Here is a 7232-nt window from a genome sequence, read left to right as displayed (position 1 = left end):
CATGGAATCGCTCTTCCCACATATCCTTCTCTTGCTTCATCTTGGCGAGTGTGTCTTCCAAATCCTCTATATCTTGGTTAAGGAGAGTTGATGGCTCAACCACAACCATAGACATAGGTCTCTCAGAAGCATAAGGCATCTTCAACTCCAAAGCTCTCTTTTTCACCCAAAGAGTGTATGCTTCCAAAGCTACACAGTTGCCCGGACCAAGCTCGGATCTTCGTTTCCTATGCATATTATGCCAAGCATGTACCATCTTCTGCTTCAAATGTTGGTAATCTTTATCCTCTTGATAGAAATACCTTCTAATTGAGTGTTATTAGGTTTGTCTCTTAAGGGGAACCCAAGTTGACGAAGAGCCAAAGAAGGGTTGTAGTTGATTCCTCCTTGTGTACCAATGAGAGGCACATTAGAGAATTCACCACAACAATCAATAATATTCAAGCTACTTAATGTGGAGTCATACCAAACTATATCATCATTAGTGAGAGACATAAGCCTTTGGGACCAGCTTAAGCATTGTTTGTTCTCCATAAAAGCAGGCGTCTGAAGCGAGTGAGAAATAAACCACTTGTGTAGAAGAGTGTAACACCCCAAAATTTGCCCTCCTCATTCATGCATTTATTTAGCATTTTATATTGCATTTCATCATGTCAATCAGAATTAGATCCGGAAAAATATATATATATATATATATATATATATATATATATATATATATATATATATATTTACAAAAAAAATAAATAAAAAAAAATAATAATAATAAAATAAATAAAATATAATAAAAAATTTTGGACTTGGGTCTCTCTCATTTGAGCCCACAAAACCATGAAATTCAGCCTATTAATACCAAGGCTTCACTTGAGAAAAAGGAAGAGAAGCAAAATACTCTGAGGTTTCCTTGGAACAAAACCCTGGACAAAACCTGAAGAGAAACCTGACAGAGAATTCAGAGCAGCCTCCAAACCCTGAATGGCCTCACGGGTGCAACTCAATTTCAATCAAGCTCTCCAATCAGGTTTGCCCTATTCCCATTATTTTACGCCTTCAATTTGAATATTCTAAATGTGTGATGTATTATGAATGGGTGAAACCTATGCCTTGAATGTTTAATCACATGATTTCTGAAGTGTATGCCACAGGGTTTGAGGTTTCTGAAACCATACTGTTATCCATGAAAAAAATGCTTATGGTGTTTCACTAACCCTTTTGTTGAGTTTTTGTGAGGGCTCACATGACTTTTGCAGGGATAACTTGCGTGGTTTCCCACTTTATTTGTGGGGATAACCCCTGGAGGTTCATTCCGATTACCTGTACTGACTCACCTTTCTTTGATAGCATTAGCTTGGGAGATCCCTGGGTTTCTTACTCCTTTAATTGCTGTTACTTCGGATCTTTATCCGCGTGGTACTTTTACATTTTTCCCGCATTTTACTGCTTTCTTAGCTGGAAGACCTCGATAGGAGGCATTTGTTTTCTTTTGTTTATTTACTTCTGAGCCCCTTGTTGGCACATTTACTTTATACATGTTTGTTTTGTATGTGTTCGTATCCCTGCAGGTAGCGCGGTTCCTTCGTCGAGGACTGCCTTTTTGCCCTTTTGCATGAGTAACCCTCAAACCCTAAAACCCAAAGCAACACGTTAACTCCTTCTACTACAGGCGAGTAAGTCTCCAAAGGTCGAGCATCCGGTAGATTGCGTAGTGACGTCGTTCGTCCAAAACCCAATCCATAACCCCGTAGTTAGCCGAACTACGGCTTGCTCTGATTCTCATTCCAGATGAGATACGTAGGCATAAGACGCGATGTCTTAGCGAGCACACATCCCCCCCAACCCATAGGCCAGCCGAGCTACGAAGACTCTGATTCTCATATTCAGATGAGATACGTATGCAGTGGATGCGACATCCGCGCGAGTCATTTTCATTTAACCCTTTTTTTTTTGGTAAACAGCACAAGATAAACTCACACCCTTTAGACAAAAACTACAAAAGTGGATCCCGTAGAGTACTACGGATGCGTAGGGGTGCTAATACCTTCCCTTTGCATAACCGACTCCCGAACCCAAGATTTGGTTGCGAGACCCCGTCTTGTCCTTTCCTTTTTCAGGTTTACTTCGAGCGTTTCCTTTCCCTCCTTTGGGATGAATAACGCACGGTGGCGACTCTTCTGTCTTTTTCTTTCGCCGGTTGTTTTTTTTTTCGCGCACTGTATTTTTCAGGTTGCGACAGCTGGCGACTCTGCCGGGGACTAAGAAGTTGACCTCTTGCTGGTCCATCTTCCCTAAGCGAGTCCCTCTTAGCTTGTGTGATTTCTTGTTTATTGGGTGTTCATGCTTTTGTACATTTATTTGCTTACCTGCTTGCATGCATCTGTTGTATCTATTGGATCTGTTTGTTTGTTTGTTTGTTGGGATGGGATGTTCTATGAGAGATAAGCCCATTACCCAGGCTTAAGTGTACACACAGGTTTTAGAGTGGATGATCATGAGGCTTGCGTGGCATGTTGCTACGTTAAGTCGTTCGTGAAGAACCACACCCAGACGAGGTTTCTTTTGGATATATTATGTCCTACGGATGTTCCGTAACGACATGGTGTTCCTTTAGAAATCGTCGACTCTGGTGACCATTTCCCGAGAACTCAATTGAGGCCTCTCCTCCGAGACGTGATTATGTTAGCTCTGGTGGGCGCATTCTCGCTGATCAATCCGAGGACCCCGAGACTGGGAACTTGCTTTAGGATGTCCTGTTGAGGGGAGTCAGTGGAGGTCTTTTATCCCGTAATAATGCCAAACCTTCAGTGGTAAACGTATTATTCGCGACTGAAGGGCTGAAGCTGACGAACTTCTGTTCTTAGAACCTACCAGTGAGGGGTGAGCTAAATTCAGGAAACCTTAACCTCCAACCAACCCGGTTTTATGGAGCAGAGTTTTGGTCTTGTATTATATTCCTCAGTGAATTTCTCTCCAGGAAGTGCAACCTGACATATGTTCAAGCGGATCCATCAATTCTGATTGACATGCCTTTGCATTGCATAACATCATCTGCATATTTGCATCCAACATCTCATGCTTATTCATTTGCAGGGTATTCCCTTTCAAAACGGGGGTGCCTTAAAACTGAACAAGCAGTGCATCGCATACCATGCATATTAACCCTTGTCTGTTTTGCAGGTGTCACCGCAGTGTCTAATGTTTGTTCCCTGTATCAGGCAGTTATTGGACCCAAGCGAGTTCACAGATACCCGACAAAGGAAAACCGTCCACGACTAGCGATGGACCAAGTACAGAAAGAGCTGGCTGATATGCGTGAAAGGATGGATCAGTTCATGACATTGATGACTGGTATGGCAGCAGGTCAAGAAAAGCTGAGGGAATTGGTTGGGCAACCGAGGCCTGATCCGGAGGTGGAGATACTAAATGCTGAGGGAAACCCTGGTAACCCTGGGAACGCTGATAACCCTGTGAACACTGGTAACGCGGGTAACGCAAATGCTGATGGAAACCCGGGTAATGTTGGCAACACAGGGAATGTTGGAAATGGTATTGGCGGAAGGTACAATGTGAATCAAGGAATTCGGATTAACGGGCACCCCGTTACTGAAGATTATCAGTATGATCAATTTTCTTTGCACGACGAGGCCCTCGAGACCACTCGCCCTATGGATGAGCTTGCTGAGAAGCTCAAATCTTTGGAGTCTCAAAATTCCTTAGGCTTTGATGTCACAAATCTTGATCTGGTTCAGGGAGTAAGGATTCCTCACAAGTTCAAACCCCCTACTTTTGAGAAATACAACGGGGCTTCTTGCCCACGCACTCATCTCCAATCTTATTTGGGAAGGTTGGGAGCTCACACGGAAGATGAAAAGCTGTGGATGTACTATTTTGAAGACAGTCTAACTGGAGCTTCTCGTGAGTGGTATTCTCATTTGTCTCGTACTACCATCAAGAGCTGGAAAGACTTGGCAGAGGCTTTTGTCAAGCAATATCAATACAACTTGGACATGGCTCCAAATCGGACCTTGTTGCAAGGTATGTCCCAGACTGCCAAGGAGACCTTTAGAGAATATGCTCAGCGTTGGAGACAGATTGCTGCGTCCGTCCAACCCCCTATGTCTGAAAGGGAGATGGTAGACATGTTCATGAACACTCTTCAAGGCAATTATATTGAGAGATTGGCTGCTTGCCCGTCAATCAGCTTTGCAGCGATAGTAATTGCTGGAGAAAGAATCGAGAGTCTGTTGAAGATGGGCCGAATTCAAGACAATAGTGTTTCCAACCCATCAGGTCCCAAGAGACCGTTTGCTGGTAACGGTCAGCAAAGAAAAGAAGGCGAGGCAAGCGTTGTGTATGCCGGCAGAGGCAGGAGTAAAGGACGCCCTAATTATTATCAAGATCAAGTGGCCGTAGTCACTATTCCAACACCTGTTCCTCAACCGCAATATCATCCGCAACAACAACCCAGGTACAACAATCAACAACAAGGAGGTAATCCGGGTCAGCAGAGACACTATCAACAACGTCCAAGGCAGACGGACCGGGTCATCGAGCCAATCCCAATGCCTTATTCAGTATTACTTCCCAAGCTGATTGACATGAATCTGGTTACATTGAGAACTCTGGCCCCACCAATCGATCCCAATAATTTGCCTAGAGGTTATGATGTCAACGCCAGATGTGCTTTTCACTCCAACGCACCTGGCCATACTACAGATAATTGCAAGGCTCTCCAGTTAAAGGTACAAGATTTGAGAGATGCCCAGGCTATCAATTTTGCTCCGGTGCCTAATGTTATCCAGAACCCGATGCCGGCTCACGGCGGGCAGAGGATTAATGTTGTTGATAGTGGGGAAACTTTGAATTTGGTTTCTGATGTGACTAAGGTGAAGACTTCGCTATCGGTGGTTAAAGACCGACTTCTGAAAGGACAGATTTTCCCGGGCTGTGGGGAAGAATGCAGAAATTGTCAAGCTGCCGAAAACGAATGTGACAGTTTGAGAAGGGGTATTCAGCAGCTGATAGATGAAGGTTGTCTTCAGTTCGATCAGGCCCGTCCGGTGAAGAATGATGTATCGACGGTGACGTTTTATTTCACTCCTGAAGAAATATATGTTCCCGAGAGACTCGCTCCGACAACAATATATTTCCCAGAAAGTACAGAACCAGCAGCGGTGAACATCGAAAGTTCAGCACCAGTCGCAATTTACTCTGACAGCCCTCAACCGACTTTGGTTGGTCCAATCACCATCACGGTACCAGGACCTGTTCCGTATGAGAAAGATAGTGCTATCCCGTGGCACTATGGGGCTGATATCTACTGCCAGGGGCAGAAAGTTAACGAAGAAGACATAGACATTGGTAGCTCCGCTGTAGACAATGTTGGAGGGGTTGGTGGCTTCACTCGCAGTGGACGCCTATTTGCACCATCAACATTACGCGCGAATACTGAAGTCGAGGTAGCTGCCAAGGCTAAAGGGAAACAGGTATCCACCGAAGAGGTTACTACTGAGGAAGATCCTCCTAAGACCGCATTCGAGAAGGAAGTGGATGAGTTTATGAGGATTATCAAGAAAAGTGACTACAAGGTAGTCGACCAGCTAAATCAGACACCCTCAAAGATCTCCATACTCTCACTATTGCTGTGCTCTGAGGCGCACAGAGCAGCCTTGTTGAAAGTACTAAATATGGCCTATGTTCCACCGGAGATAACTGTTAACCAGCTGGAGTCGGTAGTTTCCAATGTAAACGCTAGCCGGGGGCTAGGTTTCACCGATAATGACCTGACACCTGAGGGCAGGAATCACAACAAAGCCTTGCATATCACAATGGAGTGCAAAGGGGTGGTGCTTTCCCATGTTTTGGTTGATACAGGCTCTTCTCTGAATGTTCTTCCAAAGAAAGCCTTAATGAAGTTGGATTGCGATGGCATCATCCTGAGGCCAAGTAACTTAGTTGTGAGGGCTTTTGATGGCTTTAAGAGAGCTGTTTTTGGCGAAGTTGAGTTGCCAGTTAAGATTGCACCGCAGGTGTTCAAGAGCACCTTTTATGTGATGGATATCCAGCCTGCCTACAGCTGTCTGCTAGGTTGGCCTTGGATTCATGCTGCCGGTGCTGTTACTTCTACCCTCCACCAGAAGCTCAAATATGAACTAGAAGGTCAGATCGTCACTGTATGTGGTGAAGAGGATATTTTTGTTAGCCACCTATCTACATTTAAGTATGTAGAGATGGATGGCGAGATGCATGAGATGCTGTGTCAGGGCTTCGAAACTACAAACATCAATGAGGTCGCGCCCGAAGCTGTCTTTTCACCTGAGTTTGAGAAGGTCGGGACTTCTATCTCTTCATACAAGCAAGCTGTCGAAGTGGTTAAAGTTGGTAATGCCCAAGGCTGGGGCAAATTTTGGAGTCAGTCATCAAAGAAGACAAGTTTGGATTGGGGTATGCTCCGGGATCTCAGAAGAATGAAACCGGTACTCTCTCCAGCGGGGGTTTGGTTTCCCCCCACATCGTTAATGCTGCAGATGAAGACAAGGCTGACAGCGACTGTGACTTAGATAGCTGGATTCGCCCGTGTGTCCCGGGAGAAAAGCTCGACAATTGGTCGTCTGAAAAAACCGTCCGGGTTACTCTACTGAAAGAGTGATTTTTATTGTTTTCCTTTATTACATGCATAATAAAGTCTTACACTTTGCCCAAGGTGTAACGACTCATTTGTAGGGCCATCCATTTAGTTACATTTCGCAATTATTTTTATCATCAATAAAGGACGGCTTTTGCAAACAATTTTGTGTTCTCTTTCTTTCAGTTTTTTTTACTTTTACAAAAAAAAAATGGCAATGTTTCTTTTTTCGTTTTTTCTTTCTTTCCAAAAAAAAAATCTCTCATTCTAAGGTAAAGCATGATCCTCCATCATGCAGAGCCGACCACTCGGATCTCACTGCTAACGACACTGTTATGGCCAAGTATGACTTCGACAATCCTATCTATCAAGCCGAAGAAGGGGCTGAGGAAGATTGTGAATTGCCTGAAGGGTTAGCCAGATTGTTGAAACAGGAGGACCGAGCTATTACACCTTATCAGGAGGTGGTTGAGACCATCAACGTTGGTACCGAAGACGACAAGAAAGAGATCAAGATCGGGGCCAGTCTATAGGCCGAGAGGAAAGACCGTTGATCATGTACTTGACTGTGTTAGAAAGGTCAATGGGTTGTGTGCTCGGTCAGCATGAC

This window comes from Lathyrus oleraceus, chromosome 7, assembly GCF_024323335.1.
Source record: "Lathyrus oleraceus cultivar Zhongwan6 chromosome 7, CAAS_Psat_ZW6_1.0, whole genome shotgun sequence".
In the NCBI taxonomy this organism is placed as follows: domain Eukaryota; kingdom Viridiplantae; phylum Streptophyta; class Magnoliopsida; order Fabales; family Fabaceae; genus Lathyrus; species Lathyrus oleraceus.
Note: the sequence above shows the minus strand (reverse complement) of the source record.